A 21,398-nucleotide genomic window follows, 5' to 3' on the forward strand; every position below is an offset into this window, starting at 1 on the left:
CAAGATGCACAACCCCTATGTTCCAGCCTGCTGTTCGTGACAACCAACAGGATACGAGCGCTTCAAAAGCAACTACAAGCTCTTCCCTTTGCTAAATTCAGGTTCAGAAGGAAGTTTTCCTCTAGGTCAGACCCAAAAATGGAATAGGCTTCCAAGGGAGGTGGTGTTGTCCCCTTCCTTGGAAATATTCAAAAGGAGATTGGTCAGACACCTGGCTGGGGTCATCTGACCCCAGTGCTCTTTCCTGCTCAGGGCAGGGGGTTGGACTCAATGATCTAATAGGTCCCTTCCAACCCTAATAACTATAAAACTATGAGAGAGACTGAGTTTTCGCTTTCCAACAGCAATGTGGAGCCTGCTCCTTTTCCTAGGATGCCCTGAGCACATATCACGCAGTGGCAGTGCCCTTGTCTCCCATGCTTTGATCCACTGAATGCTGTAGACTGTTCATAGAATCATAGGAAAGTAGACCTGGAAGGGCCTTGCAACGTCTAGTCCACCCCCTGCTTAAGACAGGATGATCCTTGACCAAGCCATCTCAGTCAAGTGTCTTGTCTAACCTGCTCTTGAACATTTTCCAAGGATGGAGACTCCACAGCTTCTCTAGGCAGCCTATTCTAATGTTTGGCGACCCTCAGAGTCAGCAGGTTTCTCCTAATTTCCAGCCTAAATTTCCTCCACTGCAGCTTGAGGCCATTGTTTCTAGTCGTGTCCCCTGCAGTCATAGAGAAAAGCCCATCTCCTCCTCCTCTATAATCTCCCTTCAGGTATTTGAAGACGTATCAAATCACTCATCGCTTCTCCAGGTTAAATAACCATAGCTCTTTCAGACTTTCCTCCTAAATCATGCTTCCCATAGACCCCATGAATTACTAATCCATCACCTTAATCACTCAGCCACAACTACCTGGAAGCAGCTTTTGGTGTTTTGAGTACAGGCAGCCCTTGGACATACAGCACAACTGGTTCCTGACAAACACATCTTAAGTCGAAACGTTGTAATTTGGAACTGATTTTCCCATAGGAAACAATGTTATAAATGGGGGATTGGTTTCTAAACCAAGGACCAATACCCTATTTTCACCAAAAATAACCCCAAATTTTGTACTCAATCGGTTATAGATGAGTAATATAGCTGTATTTATATTGTAAATAGCAATCATATAGATTTGGAAGGACATCTTTGAGGTGACTTTGCTGGACTTTTTGAAGGGCTCTTGGCTGGAATCTTCTCAGGAGTTCTGGCTGCAGTTTTTTCTGGACTCTTGTCTGCTTTCTTAAAGAAAGTGTCCAAGGAAGTTTGGACAGATGTTCTCTGGGGAGATGAGCGACACAGTGAACTTGCTGGTGGAAGAAAATGAGGGGTGGAAGGGACCTCAGGAGGTCACATCTAGTCCAACCCCCTGCTCCAAACAGGACCATCTCCAACTAGATCATCCCAACCAAAGCTTTGTCTAGCCGGGTTTTCCAAACCTCCAAGGATGGAGATCCCACCACCTCTCTGTTGCGGTCCTATATTCCTACAAAGATAAAGCTGAAGCGGGGGAGACTGAGCTGATTCAGGCTGGGGCTTTGCACTCTTGAAAAGCTGCAAATATATTTGAACAGTCTTGTAAAATAACAGGCCAGGCAGGGCTCCAAATCAGTGACACCCAAAGAAACCTCCTTGAAACCCGCACATCAAACATCAGCCAAAACATCAAGGACAGACCAAGTCTCCTACATAGGCAGCACTGTACTCCCCTATGGAGACGTCAAGAAGGTACAGCATCAAAGGCATAAGGCATCTGCAGCTTTTGCCGACCCTTCCAATGTGTGGAAGGTAGCGACACCACAAGGGTAATGATGGGGATTTGAGCTCAAGTGGCATCTTCATGCCATGTACAGCTGTGAGAGCAGCAGATCTATGAAAACATTAACTAGGGAGTTCGACTCCCAGATGTCAGAATGGGGATGGAAAGCAAAGTAAAAGGGGTTGGGAGGCTAGGACCTGACCATAGCTTGATGCTTGCACAGTGTTGCTGTGGCTGTGCATGCTTACCGCTCTCTTAGAGGGCAAAGGGTAAGTTTAGGGGCCTCCTTGAAAGGAAGTGGGCAAAGGGAAGAGAGCTTGGCTTGAATATAGATGGAGGGAATTACCTGGACCATATTGGGGTCTGATTCTTGATTGCCTTGTGCCACAGGTAACCACTGGTTGGTGTGTGTGTCATGCCTTTTCTCCCCCGCCACCCCATGTCTAAACCACAGTGGATAGGCATCTGTTACAGCCCTAGCTGTAGCACGTGGCTCTGTGTCTGGAGCTGCCAAGATTGATAGAGCAGCTCTGGAGGTCCCTAGTGCCATCCAAGAACGTGGCTGCCTCCAAGTTGGGTCCATTCAATGGGAGTGTAAGTTGCCCCTGTACTGAGTCACCAGGGTTTCATGGAGTGGGTCAGAGGGGAATTGGGCATCGGGACTCCCCTCCACATCCATCTCCTGCCAGCTCATTGCAAGCTGCTGGCTCCTGGTAAGCTGCTAACTGTGCTCAGCTTGGGAACTCCTGACTAGGGGTAAATGCGCCCATCTGCTGTGAACATATGCAGCCATGATTATCCTTTCAGTGCTGCTGGGTCAGGCTGGTACTTCTGCATGTGCTCCAAGGGCTCGGAGGCTAATCTTTACCTGTTGTGCCTGAATGAACCAGAGAAGTGCATTGGCCAAGGGGCTTAGTGGGGCTTCATGGACAAAGTTAACTCCTGTTGGGGCCTCACAGCACATGCATTGGCAGGAGTTGGGGCAAAAAGGAGGGATTCTTGCTTCACCTAGCAGCTGGGTCAGAAAATCCCTGTGATTGTGGAGATAGGTGCAGCATGGAGGGGAAATCATGCCTTTCTCTCAAACATGAGGCAGGGCACCAGACTGGAGGGGTCTATTCCAGTGGGGCCAATCTTATGGCCTCTGCAGCACAAAAGCTTTATGGCTTCTCACTAGAAGCAGGCAAAGAAGGAGGACCTCTGCTTCTTTCCCTTCATGCCATTCAGGAATGAAAAAGTCCCATTAAATCGCCCAGTTCATCATGCAGCTCTGAGCGGCAACTGAATCCCATGTGCTGGACAGCTCATCATCGAAGACAAGATGCGATGCGTAGGTGTAACAGTCGGAAGGAATAAAGGGGAGGGAGGAGGGAAAGTGTGATAAGAGCAAGTGTTTACCAAAATGAGCTTTGCACCTCACTTAAAACGCCTACTAGCCACCTCGCTGTACTTCATCAGTTGGCAGCCAGCCATAGGCATGATGGTAGATGTGAGACTTGAGCAGGGATTTAAAAATAGTGCCCTGTTCTGCCTTGAAGGATGCTTTGGAGGACAACGTCCCTCTCTTCCCAAGGCCACATTGGTGCTCTCTTCAGTGCCGCCCTGCCATGTGGAGATGACACATAGGTGATACAGGAGTAGTTTAAAGATGGAGCATTGATGCTGGAGAATGATGGAAGAAAATCCAGTAAGGGGAGGGTGAAGTTAAGGAGGAGCAGAAGGCCTATAGGTGCAGCAAAGGGAGCCCAGGGACGGCATTACAGGTCAGGAAAGATGATGTCTTGAGTGGGCTTGAAAGGCGTTGTGGTGAGGCTGGGGAGGCCTCAACTGACCAGTTCCTGCCTTTAGGTTGTCAGCACTTTGAACAGAACGGGGTCTAGGCCATGATCATTTGACTGGGTCTTCACTGTGGTGGGCCATAGAAAGACGTGGTAAACTTTTGGAGCTAGGGACTGTCTCTTAAGATCTAAGTCGCCAAGGCAAAGTTGGGAGAAAAGGAATATCCCATTTTACAGACAGAGGAAAGGCCATGTCTCTACAGCCTCTGTGCTGTACCTTTGACCCTCCTTGAGGCATGTGCCCCACAGCTGTGTTCAGGTCCTGGAGCCGAGGCAGTGCAGCTGGCCTGGAGCAGCCAGGAGTGCACATCCAAGAGCCACATCAGGCTCTCTCAGGCATGCATCTTGGTACCAGCCAGCAGCCCCCGTAAGCTGCCCTCGGTTTTGGAACCAGGCATGTGCTGAGCTGGAAGGGGTGGGTGGGATGAGCAGCTCAGCAGTGTTTCCAGATGTGGCATGGAGGCAGATGTCAGCTGGCCCGAGTGACTTGCCGAATGTTGCAGGAGTCTGTAGCAAAGCCTGCTTCTGACCTCCCAGATCCAAGTCAGTGCTTTAACCACAAGATCCTCCATATTTAAGGCCCCACCTGCCCATGGATGGATGTCGATGTTGAGCCGGTGCTGAGAAATGAGCTTCGAGTCCTGCCTGGCTGCCCAGCTTTACAGCAGGGCATTTTGGAAGCTGGGTGAGCCATCTCCCCATTGTGCCCTAGCAAGGGATTAGCAATGGAAGGCCAAAAGCCAACTATGACCATTACTATTTCTATAGCTGAGCTGCTTCTCACCAGATGCTGTTTACATGGTGTTTAACAGTGGTCCTTGGCACCACTGGAGCAGCAGACAGTGCAGGCTGGCATTGGGTTTGGTACACGTAGGCTTGCACACAATACTAGCTAGCATCGTGATGCTCGCTGCAGTCACGCTCCGAGCTGCTGCTCTGAGCCAAAATCTCCAACCTAGAGGCTTCCTTGAGAAGGATTTCTGTGTTGCTCCAAAGTGCATAGCTCAGTAAACAGCTCCTGTGGGGGATTTGTTTTGATGGTGTCTGCTTTGGACTAAAACCAACATTTCTGGTGAGTTAGATGTCTCCTGGACTCTGTAGCTGCTCTGGGAACCTGACAAGAATGAAAACCAGTGAATAGACGTCTGGCAGCACCAGAGAGCTCCTAGCATCCCAGATGTTCCTGAAATCCTGAAACAATTCCCTCTGGCTTAGGTTGGGTGACTATGACTTGGATAAGAAATGTTCCCTCTGTAATGATGCAGCTGGGGTGGGCAATTATTTGGGCCTGAGGGACACGTAGGGAGTTTGGGTGAGTTGTCGCGGGCTGGGTCAGCACCCACCGCCTCCTTCCAGGTCTGCACCGCCTCCCCTCCTCCCAATAGCTCACTAAAACTCCCCAAGTGGCTCTGCTCTGCACGGGGCTGGGCGGCTGGGATGGGGCTGCAGGTGGACAGGGAGCAGGATCCTGGAGTAGGATGGGTGGGCAGGGCCAGGGCCATGGCTGGGATTGTGGGGCCGTGACAGCATGGGGCTGGGGCCGGGAGCAGAGCCACAATCTGCTCCCCGCATGGGATCATGGGGCCAGGGCCAGGGTCCAAGGCAGAGCTGTGATCCACTCCCTGCACGTCCCTGCCTGCAGAACCGCCGCCCGTCGCAGGGACATGCGGGAAGTGGATCATGGTGCTGTCACTGCCCCAAGATCCTGGCCCTGCCCTCCTGTCCTGGCCCCATCCATCTGCCCACCTGAGCGTACCCTCCCCACACAGGTTGCACCCCCAGTGGTGAGTATGGGGCAGATGGGCTGGGGTGCCCGAGCGGTGGGAGGGAGCTGCTGCCACTGGGGCTCCTGGGAAGGAAGTCCAGCTGCCATGCCACCCCAATCTTGCTGCATGCTTGGGGGTGGCAGGACCAGCGCCATGCACCACGGTCCAAGCTGCCCCTGCACCTGGGCTGGGCAGGACCAAGTGACTTGCTGCAGGACAGATTAAATCCTTTGGTGGGCTGAATCTGGCCCATGGGCCATATTTTGCCCACCTCTGGATTAAGGTCTGCAAGGTTTGGTTCAGTCTGTCCTCCACGGGGTCCCTGAGGTCCCTGCAGAGTAAGAGATCAGGCATGTCTGGCCAACTCATCTGACTAGCATAAGCAGAGGTGAGGTAGTGGGGAGAGACCCCCCATCCCAGTGGATGAAATTGTGGGCCTGACTCTGTTACTCTGTTCCTGAGCATGGGGCAGGGATGGAGGCAGATAAGTTTGAGGTCAGCATCCTACTTGCTGTATTTTGGGACTATGCAGCTGCCCCATCTCTCCACTGGTCTTAATTAGAGCTGCCTTGAGAGACCCTGGAAAGGGACTACACTTATAATGCAGTGCTTTCCAGACATGCTCCAGTCCTCCCTCTTAGGTAAGGGGTGGAGAGCAGGTTCAGGGTAAATGCTATGTACCTGCTGGGGAGTTCACTTGGGGGTCCACATCCATCCTCTACATATAGTCAGACCTGTTTTCAGTTGGCTCGGTGACGCGGAGAATCCCAGTCCTGCGAGTCCAAGCTGTGTGCACGGAGTGGGTGACTGATTCTGCTTCCATTGGATCCGGTACAAAACTCTGACTTCCCTGGGAGCAAGGTCAGGCCTTAAACTTGGGAAATTTCTTGGCCTCCTGGTGGGACACTTCTGGCTGTAAAGAGCCACAGTGCAGAGTTTCTCAAGCATTTAGTACTGCCTGTCTGCTGAGACCCAGCAAATCAGCAGCGTAAGCTGGCAAGTCTCTGGGTGCATGTACATACTCCCCTGATAGTGACATACAGCTGCTCCGAGCTAGCCGGAATAAATTAATGAAGAATTAAAGCCTCTAGTCCTTGCCCATCTATAATGCCTTGGCATGATTTACCAGCCAGCACGGGGTCCCTGAGGAGCAATATCTCAGCAGATGGGGAATTCTTTCTAGGAAGGATCAGCAGCAGGGTTTGCCAGGAGTTGATGGCTCCCAAGGAAGCTGAGCGTTACACTTTACAGCAAAGATTTATTCCAGGCCTGGAATTAATAAGACACGGAGACAGGAGAAGATGGCTATGCACTAGGGCCCGAATGGTGATGCGGCCTCCAGGATCCTATCTGGGAAGGCCGATTGAGACACTGCAGAGGCACAAAATCATTAGGGCTAGGGGCAGACATTACACATAAACTGGTTTAAGTGATCAGAAACTCATTTAAACTTGTAACAGAGCCAATGTTCAGTGCACACAAACCAGTTTGAAAATGGCTGAGATAAACCTGGTTGAATGTAGTAATCACACTTAACTGATTTGGGCCGAACCGGTTTATGTCCCAGACCTAGGAGATAGGTAGGACACAGCTACCCCGCCTTCATCCTTTCATAGCCAAACCAGTTATCAGCACACAAGCAGCACAAACCAGATGCACTTCAGGCCGGTTCCTATGGGACTGGTCTAGACCTTACAGAGCCTACAGGACCCCTCGAGTTTGTGCTAAACCTGGGCGTATAAGCAGGGCTCAGGACTTTAAATCTGTCAGGGCTGCGTGCTACTGTATTTAAACAAAGACCATTAACTTTAGCGATTGACTTGGAACTCATTGCCTTAATCCATCATGAGGATGGCTATGCCCAAGCAAACTGAAACTGTGAATCGTCTCTCCCAGGTCACGGGACTGAGAAAATAGCCAATATTGGGTCTTTGCTTTTCTGGCTTGGGCTTGAGTCTTTAGGTTTTTAGACTTCTCTCCCCGATGGGGTGGATTAGACAATTCCACATACTCCCACTTTTAAAAGGAGATCCTCCTGTCGTTGGCTGGCTCAGGGAGCATTTAAGAGACATCAGGACAGTGATTCGCAAGGCAGACTCATCCCGGACCAAACTACTGGTGACATCAATGTAAGCTGTTATTGCAGCTTGGTTTCTTTCTCTCCTTTCATGCATACTGTGCTGAGCAGTGAAATGGTTAACAATATCGACATAGTCGCTGGGCATCTAAAAGGGGCAGTTCAGGCCTTTCAGAGCTATTGATTCATACTGTATGCAGACTCAGACACAGCTGGATCAATGATACCCATCTTCACGCCTCAGCTGTAACAGCTAGAGACCTCTGAGTTGCATTAATGGAGGCTTCTAAACGCTAACTAGACGTAACAATCTGGTGATTTTTTTTTATATATACAGTATAATGAGTCTACGGGCCAGATTTTGTCACTGAGCTGCACTCAAATCATTTCATAGACTCAAATAGAGATGTACCAGATTAACTGGTCCAGCGTGTTTTGATACTAAAATATTATGCTTCTCAGATGGAGTCTTTCCCAGTCTCTGGTCCCTAAAAGTTTTTACTTAACAAAAGACTAGGTTCAGTTGAGTCCTCAGTGCTTTGGTTTAATGTAACATGAATCAAGTGGCTTATGATTTGAGGCCGGGGATGGGAACAGGGAGACCTGGGATCCTTACCTGGTTTTTGTGTAGGATCTTTGGCAAGTCACCTCTTTGCCAGGTCTTATTTTCCTTGATCCTGGGGATCATCCTTTTGGCTCTCAGAAGTGCTTTAAAGTATAATTTGCTCATGCTTTGGTGATGCAGAGACTGACCCAAACTGAGAAGGTATCTCACTTATCTATGGGGATTGTGTGATTGTCTCCCTCTGCAGCTGTGCTTGGTACCTGCTTGAATGTCTAGGGCCAAAAAAAGGAGGCTGTGAAAGTGTTGGAGTGACCCGCCAGGAGAGCTACACAAGGTTAGATTCCCTCCATGTGATGTCCATGGGTTTTAACTCTGTACCAGATTGCTTCACAGTCATGGCTTGCAAGTTGTCGGAGACCAGAGACAGCAGCCAGCAGCTTGCCCAGTCATGTCTCAAGTGCATGCCTGTCTTGGGAGCCATTCCTACCTCCACACACAGATGACTGTAGGTATAGAGCAAATGTTTCCTGCTCAAGGATAGACCCACTTCCCCTTGCTGATCAAGCAATGCACAGTATTCACAAAAAAAAAATTACAGAGCAGCATTCATTAGCATCCTTACACACCAGCTCTGGATCTGTCCCACCCCCATTCATTTCTCCATTCAAGATGGACCCCAGAAATGCACCTGAGCCTCAGTGAGAACAAGGTGGTCATGCCAACATAGCATCCACAGTTGTGGTGCTCCGGAGAGGTCCCTGAAGTCAGAAAAAGGCCAGTGTTGTGCCCATCTTCAAGAAGGGGAGGAGGGAGGACCTGGGCAACTATAGGCCAATCAGCTTAACTTCAATCCAAGGGAAAATGCTGGAAAAATTCATCAAGGAGTCTATGTGCGATATGCTCGCAGAAGGCATGGCTTCATCATAGGCAGGTCTTGTCTTACCAACCTCATCTTCTTCTCTGAGCAGGTAACTTGCCACCCGGATAAGATAGAGAAGGTTGACATTAGATATCTAGACTTCCAAAAAGCCTTTGATCTGGTATCCCACGATGTTCTCATGAAAAAATTAGGGGATCGTGGGCTTAACTGCTTGACGGTTAGGTGAGTAGGAAGCTGGCTGCAAGGTAGGACCCCAGAGAGTCCTAATGAATGGACCTGTGTTGTCCTGGCGAGAAGTGGCCAGTGGTGTCCCTCAGGGGTCCAGTGCTTTTCAACATCTTTATCAATGATTTGGAGGGGTGAAGAGCTCATTGGCCAAGTTTGTGGATGACATCTATCTATGGGGGAGCGTGGTCATGCTTGAAGATAGGCTGCCGATACCAGTGGACCTGGACAGGCTGGAGAGTTGGGCGGGTCAAAACCAGATGAAGTTCAACACGGAGAAGTATGAAGTGCTCCATCTAGGAACAAGCAATCCCCAACACACTTATAGGTTCGGCGGCACCAGTTTGACCAGCACCACTGGTCATAATAGACCGGAGTATGAACATGAGCCATCAGTGCGATGCTGTAGCTGGTAGGGCAGACAGTACTCTGGCATGCATCAATCGACGCATCTCATGTACAACCAAGGAAGTGATTCTTCCACTTTACTCGGCATTGGTGAGACCACAGCCCAGTTCTGGGCTCTGCACTTCAACAAGGACATGGAAAAGCTTGAGAGAGTCCAGAGACGAGCCACCTGTATGATCAGAGACTTGCAAGGCAGACCATGTGAGGAGAGGCTGGGGGATTTGGGCCTCTTCGGTCTGAAAAAGAGAAGGCTGAGAGGGGACTTGGTAGCAGCTTACAGCTACATCAGGGGAATACATCAAGAGCTCGGTGAACAACTGCTCACTAGGGCGCCCTTGGAGAAAGCCAGGAGTAATGGCCACAAACTCTTGGAAGACCGTTTCAGGTACAACTCTAGGAAAAATGTCACAGTCAGGGTGCCCAGACTGTGAAATAAGCTCCCTCCAGAGGTGGTGCAATCGCCTACCCTGGAAGTTGTCAAAAGGGGACCGGACAGTCACTTTGCTGGGGTCACTTGACCCCAGTTGTCTTTTCCTTCCTAGTGCAGGGGGGCTGGACCTGATGATCTAGCGAGGTCCCTTCCAGCCCCTGACAACCTATGAATCCAGCTCTTACAGGATGGGGGTGGCAAGCCTGAGAAGCCCAGCAAAAGCCATGGGTGCATGCAAATCCCAGTACCAAGAGCCAACCGCGTGTCATGCCTGATGCAATTTTGAACATCTCGGAGGAGCATCTCTCCCAGGTTCTGCTTGTTTCATGGGGAGAGCCACCTCTGCGGTTTGACCTCTGACGCAGAGGGGAATGCAAAGGAGACGCAGGATCTGCTCCGTGTCATGTGTGACCAACTGGCCAGGAGAAGAGAAGCAGGAATTTTATGTCTATGGAATGGTTTTGAGTGACAGATGCATTAATTAATGTCACTTATTTGCTGATGTCACAGATGGGGACAAAGGGGGCTCACAACAAATTAATTTGGCAGCTATTAAGAAAGCCTCAGAGTCACAGCACTGCTCTGCCCAACCCTGGCCCCTTCAGCCAGGGAGTCTGAGTTTTCACCGGCTGCCTGGGCTGTGCAGGGGTGGAGTAGAGAAGCAAGGTCTTCCTTGGATGTTTCTATCCCTTCCCCCTCCCCTGCCACTCATTTAGGTTTCCAGCCTCCTGCAGCAATAAGATATATGGTGTCTCATCCTTGGAGGCATCATTTTGGGGGGGATGCGGGGGGTCTACTGCAGGAGGTGGTCGATATTGTGTTCAGCCCTTGTAGCTTCTTTTACTAAACTGTTATGCAAGTACTCTGGGAGCCTGACCTTGTAAAGGGGTTAGCATTGTCGATCTACCTGCGACAAGCCAAGGTAGCTTTCTAACGAGACCTGTGCCACACAAGACTGTAATTATACACCCATTATAAATGAACAATTTCGTGCTCCTGCATGCTCTTCCGACAGTGAGCAAGTAGCAATGCACACAGCACGCTTCATTTCTTTGTATGGCATCGCCCCAGCTTTAAGCACAGGGGTCCTCACTTGGATGCAGAAATGTATTTTCTCTGCCTGCCACCCCCACCTCATCCCCGCCACTGTCTCTGCGTCCTATAAAAGGAAAGGCTTATGCTGTCGCTGCTGCAGATTTAGACCTGTGTGACCATGAGATTTACTGAAGCAAACACAGTCAGCTGATGTATCTCTGCACAGTCATTAAAGGAATTATTTTTCCGCTGACAATCAATCCATGTCTACACAGGGGAAGGGGGAAGAGAGACAGAGAGAAATGGCTTGCTTTCCATATTTGGTGAATGAAAACCACTCCGGCCAGGTTTTCTGCAGACAAGGGACGTTGTCTCTGCAAGGGAATGTGGTTTACCTGAAGCGGGGGGGGGAGGGGGAGGTCAGAGAGGCAGTCATCTCAAAAAGCTCCCTTTGTGTCTGTTATGAGTTTCTTCAGCAGGCACAAAATGAAAGCCCTATAAATCAAGCAGCCCAGAGGAATAGTAAGTGGAGGGAGGTGTTGTCATAATGCTGCCACCAGGAAGGTATCTTACAGTTTGAAATGTTTTGGCCCCAAAGGACACTTGTCATATACTGTTGTAAGCATGGGCTGCTTCATGCATGCTGAAATGCAGCCACTTCTAGGGTGGAATCCAGTAGCTAGCAACACTGCATGAAAGTCTGGGTTGGGAAATGGAGACTTTCTTGATCGTAGGAGAGCTATAAACAGATCTCAGGTCTGCAAAATGCAACGACCTAAATAAATGACTCTCCCTGTGCCTGAAGAAGGGTGTTTGTACCTGAAAGCTTGCAAAGAACAATTTTGCCGACTATTTAGTGGGTCTAATCAAAGACATTGCGTTTCCCCAAAGAACTGTGTCTGCCTATGGCCGAAATAGTGCATTTAAAATGTGTAACTTGTCTTAAGAAGGGCAGAAAGTACAAAAAGGGAATTTGAGGCTTGTGGCCAGGTATACTGGGGTTCCTTAAGGACCCATCTTGGGATCAAATTTGTTTAGTGTTGTCCTTGATCACCTTGACACACAGCGTAGGCCTGTGCTGCTAGACTACGTGGGTGACACACAGCTGGGAGGCATTAAGAATACACTGGGGAATCAAGATGTCATACGGGAAGAACAGGTTGACCTTGAGGACTGAAGCAATAACAATTGGGTAGCAGTCAAGAATACAGAGTGCCAGGCCATGCACACCGGGAGCAAGAACGAGAATATCTGCTTAAACAGGAGCTCGTCGGTCAGAAATGACTCAGGAAGAGAAGGATCTGGGTGTACGAGAGTCACCGGATGGCTGTGAGCTGGTAACATAGTGCGGTTGTGAAAAACCTGCATAGAGGTGTTTGCAGAGATGGGGACGTATTGGTGGCATTTGTGCGAGGCACTGGTGAGGCTTTGCACAGTTGTGCACTTTTGGTCTCCCATGTGCAAAAAGGATTAATTCAAGTGGAGCAGGTGAAGAGAAGGGCTCCAAGGATGATCGTAGCAATAAAGAGCTCATCTTCGGAGAGGAGGTTCAAAGGACACAGTACAGTACCACAGTGGGGGGTGCCACCAGGAAGCAACTCTCCAACGTCTTCGTGCATGCCAAATCCTCAAGGAACTGAGGAAGTTATTTGCCCTTCATTGCTGTAGTAGTCAGGCTCCTCACAACCTGAAAGTGTTTGCCCCACAGTGTTCCTGTGAAGTGTGTCGCTACATCCATTGCATTAAGTCCTGGCTCCTCAAAGGTATTAAGGTGCCCAGCTCCCAGTGCTCCTAAAGACCTTTGCAGGAGCTGAGCCCAAGTAGTTTGCTCATGCTCACACGGGGGGTCTGACAGAGCAGCACTAAGACCCAGGTTTTCCTAGTGGCCTACACAGACCCTCCTGATCTCTGGTCCTGGGCTGCCACCACCAGGGACTCTCCCTTCAGGAGCAACGTCTGCCTTTAAAAAATCTGTTTGAAGCAACAACCTCTGCATGTGGCACCAGATTCATCCCTGGTGCAGCTAAACTTGAATCAGTCATTGCCTCTGGTATTAATTTGGCCTAGAAAAGTCAGCCTTTGGACCTGCTCCTGGGGGACTCTTCTTGAGCAACTCAGCGCTTAGCTTCCTAATGCTGACCTGGTCACTTAAATCACCCGTCAACCATATTATAAGTGTATGTGCATATGCACAATCCAGGTGTGGTGGATTTGGGTCATGAGAGCCCATGGTGGAAAGCTCTGTAAGCTTTCTCCTTAACCACAGGCCCAGGTACCCTGACTGCCATTCTGGTATTGGAAATCCCCGGAGTGGATTCTGTGGACATTTCCCACCGGAGTGGCTTCACCGGTGCTAGCAGCAGTGGTAGCAGTGCTAGTATAGACGTAGTGCCTGGGTTTCTGCTATTGCGATGTCTAATCCAGCTCGGAGAAGGTTTGGCTGCCCGATACCATTCTGCAGCAGCACTTCTATCGTTGCAGTTGCATTGGCCGTGCAACAGTACAAGACAGCCTGACTCTGAATTGGGTTGTCTCTTGCGATCTCTTGGGTGTTGCCAGGAGCGGGGGCAGCAGGCAGACTTAATTTGTTCCTAGCTAGCCCTGCTTGCCAGAGTGGGCTTGGCTGCCAGTGGCCCAACTGCTGCCAGCTGTCCCCAGTTGGCGGCATGCGTGGGGCTACCTGCTTGTTAGCAGCGGCCCCTTCACTGCCTAGGAGGCTATTCAAAAGGACAGAGGTTGCTCTGGCTAGCCTTGGGCTGATGACTCGATCTTAGTTTCGTGTTCATTTCTGACTTTAATTGGGATTCCCGCTTCCCTGGCCTTGTCTGCTCTTGATCCTCTAGGGTCAAGCCCCCACTGCCTGCCTTCCAGCTGTGTCTCCGATTGGCATGTCCGCTCAGCTGCAGGTACTTCTGACACTGAGATGAACAGGAGCCCAGATCTTGGACCTAATTCCAGATCGAGTCCTAAACTTCTCATCTCAGCCATGGGCCAAATAAACACCAGATCTGAGCAGTCCCGTTCCTTGCATAGGATGATTTGGATAGGGATGATCCTGCCCCAGGAAGCAGGTTGGACTAGATGACCTCTGGAGGACACTTCCAGCCCGACTTCTCTATGACTCTCTGATTTATGAGCCAAGGGTTCAAATTGGGCAGTGCATCTATATCTGAGATTAACTCTCACCAAATACAAGCTTTTGACTCTACTGCCGTTTAGTTTACAAAAACCATGCATGAATAAGCCCATTTCCCCCATAGTTTCAGTTCATGTTGGCTGCGGGTCACTGGGGTTTGTGTGTGGCTGTTTTGTTTGGTTTTGATCTATTTTTGAGAAGCATGTTCTGGTGCTCGACTTCAAATAAATGAAACCCTAACTTGAAGGCATTTCCAGTTAAGCTAGGGAAATATTAATGCCATTGCAGAATGCCTGGGTGAAGCCTCATCTGGGATAGTGCGTACACTTCTGCTCACATTCAGGGAAGATGAACTTCCACTGAAGCCGGTCCAGGAAGGGCAATTAGGATGCTCAAGGGAATGGAGAACCTGTCGTAGGGACGGCGACCATGCGCGTAGCGTAGCAAAATGACGGTTAAGAGGAGAAATGATTGCTATCAAGATACCAGAGGTAAACAACAGGAAGGGGAAGGGTTATTTAAACTAGTGAACAGCGTTGGCATAAAATCAAATGGCTATAAGTTGGCCATGAATAAACATGGGCTGGAAATGAAGTTTCAGACAGAGGATTGAAGTCTGGAAGAGCGCTCTAGTAGAAGTCGAGTGAGGGCAAGAAACCTGGCTGGGTTTAAGAAGGGTGCGATCAGTTTATTAACAGGATTTTCTGATCTGGCTGGGTTCTGGGGTCTGTGATCCAGCACCGTGCTTCTGAGACTGTGACCCTAAGTTAAACTCAGCCCAAACTTCAGTTTTCTCATCTGTGGGCCTGGTGAAAGCCTGGAACGGCAACGTAAAGCCATAAATCAATCTAGGTTTCCTAAAGCTGGGGGTAGGCTGATGGGGAAGGCTGAATGGTGGCTTGAGCTGGCAATACAGCTACGCTCAACTGGGCCCTGGCTTCCAGGTGCTTTGAAGTTTGATGCAAACACCTTAGCTAACTCAGCCTGGGTTCTGCGCCTTCTGGATGGGGATGACTCATAAGTGCATTGAATGAAGAACCTCTGACATCAGGTTGTGGACCTAGTGCAGAGCTGGATTTCTCTCTCTTACCTGTGTTCCCTGCTTAAACTTTCTTAGTCTTCCAGGTCCCTGCAATAGCTAGCTGTAAGACATGCCATCTCACATCCCTGGCTCCAGCTGCACAGGACGCTGGCCCAGTCAGTATGAAGACCGGCTGGCTCTGAAAGGTCACTAGGTAGTGTGATCCATCCCGATCCCCCATACATTGCAGAGATGAATGGGAGGCAAAGAATGCATGCATGGACATGCTCCACAGCATCGGATACCTCCGAGTTCCTCACCTCCTCCTCCGCTTCTGGACAGGCAGAACCGCAAGTCACTCGGGATAAATAGTCTTTTTAGAGAGGTGACCTTGAAAGGCGAGAGATACTGATCCCTGGACCCCTAGCTGGAGGTGTAGGCGGTGCGAGAGAACTGCTGTAGCTTTCCGCAGTTATATGAGCGTGTGTGAGCGCATGTGTCTGCGCGTGTGTGTAAATAGCCATACTCCTTTTGAGCAATCAGAAATAGCACCCACATTATTTGAGACCTATGTGAGCGCTCTAAATCAAACAGGAAGGGATGTATTGCTAGGGTACGGTATGTTTTCAGTAGCTGAATTTTAGATCTTGTGCTGCGTTGGGTGATACCGAAATGTAAGGAACGCAGGGTGAGGACACCCCATCCATGTCTGCTCTCCGAAGTCTACTGGGCTCCAGTGAGAAGTTAATTCAGACTTGTCCCCAGCGGCTGCTCTCGAGCCCTCAGTTTGTGGCCAGTCTGCAAGTGGCTGCAAATGAGTCTGGACTGGCCTCTCAGGTGAACTTCTGGTTCAGTAGTGAGTCAGTAGATAGGCGTGGCTGGGCTGTGGTCCACCCTGTCTTTCATAACACCCAGTCCTGACTCATTATAGACATGTCGTATGAGAACTGAGGCAGGATGCCATTATATTCAGTGCGTCGTATAGGTATCATAAGACACATGATGGATTTGCTGTCTAAACAGGCCAGCCTGACAGAGGTTAGGAGGAGAAATGGAGGTTCAGAGAATGGAAGTGACTCATCCAAAGTTATGTGGGTCAGGGCAGAGCTGGGAACAAAACCCACGAGCCATATCCGTGGGACCAGTGACTGAACCAGTGGGATGGGTCCTCCCGGCACCTCCACAAGAGAGGCCGAAGAAGGGCCAGCTGACTTTCCTGTGTTCCTATGGTGCCTGGCAGTGATGTTTGGAAATGTTGTGCCGCTTTCTTTGTTGCCTCTCGAACAGGGTGCTGCCTTAGCTGTGGGCAGGCTAATGAGCTTGGTGCACACAGGGCGAGCTCAAGGTCTGCTGCATGGTGCTGACTTGTACCACCCTATGGTAGCTTAAAAAAAAAGAGTCACATATATATATATATACACATATATACACATATATATATACATACACACACACACACACACACACACATATATAAAGTTTATCTCTCTCTCTCTATATATATATCTAGATAGAGAGATATATAGATCTAGGTATCTATAGCTCTCTCTCTCTCTCTATATATATACATAGATAGAGAGAGAGATACATAGATCTAGATATATAGACCTAGATATATATACATACACCTTCTAGTCACTGATTATTGCCTCCTTAACCCGCCATAGGAACCTGCGCACCTGTTACAATATATGCACCCATGGCATGGCGCTCCTGTGCACCTGTCTGCAAGGCGTCGTTTCCCTCAAACACCTTGTCCCTTAGTCCTGTCCCCGAATACCACCCTAATGCAGCTACCCCACCTAGCTCCTGGTACTGGCTGGCATGCTCCCAGTTTGGCAGGGTGTGAAGGGGCTCCCCATCTGGCATCTCACTCAGTTTCCAGAAGCACAGAGCAGGTGAGCTTGTCGGTTGAGGTGCCCCAGCAAATCTGAAGCAGAATCAGCACAGTGTCCTTGGTTCAGACGTTCAGTCTTCTGCCTCTTCACCCCCACCCCTTCTAGGGCAAGAGCCTTCCTTATTTTTATTCTCCGCTTCCTCCTCATTTGAAATCTGCTGAAGGCAGCTCAGAGCAAGCACTGCAGTAACTCGTGGCCCTGTGGAGTCAGACCTCTGCTCCAGCTGTCAGCAGCTGTACATAATAGGCGGGGGGGAGGGATTCATAACCATGAACTCGACAGCCTTGTTCTGCAAGCTCCTCCTTGTTGTTCTTGCTAGTGCAGAGGACGGGTGCAAGGCCCCCTCTGCAGAGAGCTCCCATGGAAGCAGAGTCCAGAGTGAAATGGAAACTCCTGTTGCCGGTGAATCATGCTCCACATGCAGCTTGAGTAGGGTTGGAAAAACATTCAGTCCTCGCTACTTCCCAGCCCACTGTGGTGGCAGGGGGAGAGCTTGTGTTCGGGTATTTTCTGGATTTGCTCACGATGCACTGGATCATCCGGCAGAAGCCGACAGGCTCCGCTCAGGTTTTCTTCACCCAGCCGTGAAAGTGCCTCCCCGTCCTCTCTCTTCTGTTTCAGTCAGGAGTCAATTGTTGGGTGGTGCCATAGCTGAAGAATTATAGGAATTAGATGGAAAATGTTTGCTCGTCCGGCCCACTGCTCCTTATAACACAAACACTCCTGCGATGCTGAGTCTAGTTTTAAAGGCATGTCAACACTGCATGAGACCACACTGAGGAGCCCTACCGTGAAAAAACTCCCTGCTGAATTGGTTCTGCTCTGTGTACACTGAACACTGAAAAAACCCAATATAGCTGCTCTAATAAGCACTCCCAAGATGCACCGCCAATTGGCCGTATGACATCTTTCAGGCTTTTGGCAACTATGATACAGAAGCGAGTGGGTGGGATTTTTTTTCCCCAGCTGTGCTCCCTAGGATGGTCCAATTCTGTGTCGACAGGCCTGAGGCGTCCCAGGTACTCAAGCTGTCATCCCTCCATGGTGCAGGAGAACAGAAGGCTTTTTGGAGACTGCAAGGGACACATCTACACATGCAATGAATGTGCATGAATAAACTGAGGAGCAAATTGCTCTGCAGTAAACTACTCCCAGGTGCAGCGTCTATACGTGTGGCGCGGTCAGGAGCAAATTTTGCTGGGGAGGAGCAGTGTATGTCAGAACTGCTCCTGCCTTGCTTTGTCCTCCTGCAGCAGCCAGGGGAGCTCCAGGCTCTAGCTGCAGCTGCCTGAGTGCCAGGGGGACAGGGGTCAGCCCTGGACTCTGGTTGGTGGCAGCAGTGTGGCCCAGGGGCTGGGGGGAAGGGGTTGTAGGGGCTGAGGTCCCGGCTGCATCTGGCAGCTGAAAAGTAGGCTGGGGCACAAGGCTTTTGCAGCTGCTGAGCCATGTGGCTAGACAGCGGGCAGGAGTGTGGTCCCCTGCTGGCTGGGTGACTGGGCACAATTTACTCCCGGGTCAGCATCTACACATGCATTGCTGTACAGCAAATAACTCTGCAGCAGGATAATACTTATATTTACAAGTACTATCCTGCTGAAGAGTTAATTAATCTACTTCATCCTAATAGGGGCACACATGTAGATGTGCAACGTTTACTGCGCACCTAATTAGTCTACTGCACAGTAAACATCTGCTGTAGATGTGCCCAAAATGAGGTAAGTTGTGGTAGGTGCTGTACATGCACTAAGTAAGAGGCATTTCCTCCCCAAAAGCATTTAGCATTGCAGTGGGCAAAAGGCGTTAAGCTAGTCAGGAATGCATTGATTTTTTTTTTCATCAGACAATGTTAATATGTTAGAAAAGATTTTTTTTTTTTTTTTAGTGGGAATATAGCAGTTTTGACAAAGCATTCATCGGGAAAGGGCATTTCTGGTCCAGGATGGAGCATTTGATGAGAATCATGGAGAAAAAAAGACTTCAGAATAGCTATAATAGCCTGGTATCAGGACACTCAGCTGGGGAAATGTAGTACTGCAGGGACTTGAATTTGGGTATGTTCCCCAGTCACTGAGCTATTGGCTGCCCTGGGGGATCCCACAAAAAGAAAGAAATTTGCATAAAAAAGGGGGTGGGTTGGTTTTGTCCTGATTCAGAATAGGAGAAGTGCTGAAATCCCAAGGGTTTGCAGCATGGAAAAATCATCCCTTTGCCCCTTTGGTTCTGATAGTAGGTCCTATCTCCATTTTCCAGACTATAACCATGGAGGCCCAACAGCTTCCCCAAGGTCACATAAGGCATCTGTGGCAGGGCACTGGACCCAGATCTCCCCACCTTCACAAAGCCACCCTTCTTTACTCTTCATAGTGAGAAGCTATGTCTCTTTGAAGTTCTTCCTGAAGTTCTTTGAAGTTCAACCTGCCTGTTTGGCACTAGGCTTACACCTACAAATAAATCACTGTAATTACCGGGGGCAGGAGGACTGGCTGTTTTCAGTTTCCTTTTGTGCACTTCCACCTACTCATTCTTTGCACTCTATAGTAAATGCAGCTGCTTTATTAGTTTCCAAATGCAATGTCTGTCTTGATAGCACCTCCAGGAAAAAAATGTACGTCCCCTGGGAAATGCCAGAGTGCTTCAGATACACAAAGGTGGGAGTCTCAAAACAGCTTCACTCTCTAGACTATAAATCTGCTGCCATCAAACCACAGAATACAGCCAATCTTAGCTTTGGTCTTGTTTAGTCTGGGAAGATAACAAACCATCCCCTGTCCAGCGCCAAGGGCTGATGTCTGGATGTGAGGAAATCCTGCAAGTTTCTAATCTTAGGCTGCTTGGGAGTCTTTAAATAGAGAGTCTTAAATTGGCTTGACTGCTCTGATCCTCCATGTCAGGGCTAGCCCATAATCATTAGCACCTAGCTGCATCTCCCCTTGGGAGTCCACCTGTCATTCAAACTCTGCCTCATTTATCATTGCCATTTCTCTGGCTCATTCTTTTTAGCCCTTGTGTCCTTCTGACTCTTCTCTTTCGTCCCCAGTATATTTCTTGACATCTCCCTTTTCTTTTCCTAAATCTTTCATGCTGGTATCCACAATCATCGCTGTGGAGACTGTCCCGTTCTACAGAATAGCTTTTCCTTTAGGAGACCCTTATGGCCTTATAAATACAAATCAGCTTTCAGAGCTGAATGGCCAACTGGGGGGCTTCAAGCACAGAAGCACTTCTTCCTTTCCCACTCGTGACAGCCGCCTGTCTGGCTTACCTGGGCACTACAGCCCAGGTGGCTGGGCCCTGAGTGAAGCGGCAGGCACTAAGGAGCTGGAGGGACCGCTTTTAATTGGCACAGGGGATGGAGACCGCGTGTTTAAAGTGTGGCCAGAGGCCAAGAGGAACGTGGGAACTGGAAATGGAGCTGGATGCACTCTTTGCCCCTGGAAGAAGCCTGTCACTTCCCCTGATGGCCGGTGGGTCCAGGGGAGTGCAATGCGTATGCCTCAGTTAAAAGGCAATTAAGGAAAAGGCAATCAAGAAAACCTGAGTGCACCCCTCTACAGCCAGCTGGGAGCCTTACATGTCCCAGGACCAGAAAGCCCAGATGGAGCCAGAAGGGTCCATCAGCCCATGCAGAACTGAAGACCAGGGCCAGTGCCAAGCCACTTGACCCCACCAACAGACATCTCAGCACACCAGTGAGCTCGCTCACCACCACAGCCAAAGGCTGAAGGACTGTCTGGGAATCCACAGGTCAGGTGGGGATGGGAGAGTGCAGCACAGTGGGCTTTGTGGGTACCGGGTAAGGGTGAGTCCTGGAAAGATGGCCCATGGACCCTGTGCACTCCTGCCAAATGTGCCAAAGGTGAATAGACATGGCATTAGGCCCCAACTAGGCAAAGCTGGCTTAGTGGGTGAATGGGAAGGGCCCTCAGCAAGAGGCTGGCTGGCCTGGAAGGTGAATGAAGGGCATGGTGGGCTCTTGATCTCCTGTGCTCAGGATTGAGCAGCTTGGCACAGGGACAACATCACCCTGCCCACTGCTCAGACTGAGCTCCTTTAGGTTAAGTTCTTCTTGTGTTGCAGCTTTCTGAGAGCGACAGCACTGTGGCAAGATGGCTATGGCTCCTTTCCTTGTCAAGCTGCCACATGAAGGATGAAACCCACAACTACATGGAGGCACTGCCTGGATCCACTGTAACACCTGGGTGGGATACAAGGGAGGAGGAGCCCCACAAAAGACGTGCCAAGGCAGGTATTCCTGAACCTGTAAAGGAATCACAGAGCACCACCTCCAGAGGTACCATAAGCAACAAGTTATGGCATGTGAGTAGG

At 49.8% G+C, this 21,398-nt stretch overlaps 1 long non-coding RNA gene across 1 annotated transcript in view; it reads left to right on the forward strand.

The window, feature by feature from the left end:
- The first annotated feature begins 1,148 nt into the window (after positions 1–1,148).
- The window catches only part of LOC109295600, a 176,143-nt gene continuing 155,893 nt past the window's right edge, over positions 1,149–21,398 (forward strand). Inside the window, exon 1 of the long non-coding RNA XR_002096780.1 lies at positions 1,149–1,250. This is a non-coding gene — a long non-coding RNA (uncharacterized LOC109295600). The remainder of the gene's footprint in view (positions 1,251–21,398) is intronic.

Source organism: Gavialis gangeticus, unplaced genomic scaffold, assembly GCF_001723915.1.
Source record: "Gavialis gangeticus isolate Ggan-Ray unplaced genomic scaffold, GavGan_comp1, whole genome shotgun sequence".
Classification (NCBI taxonomy): Eukaryota; Metazoa; Chordata; order Crocodylia; family Gavialidae; genus Gavialis; species Gavialis gangeticus.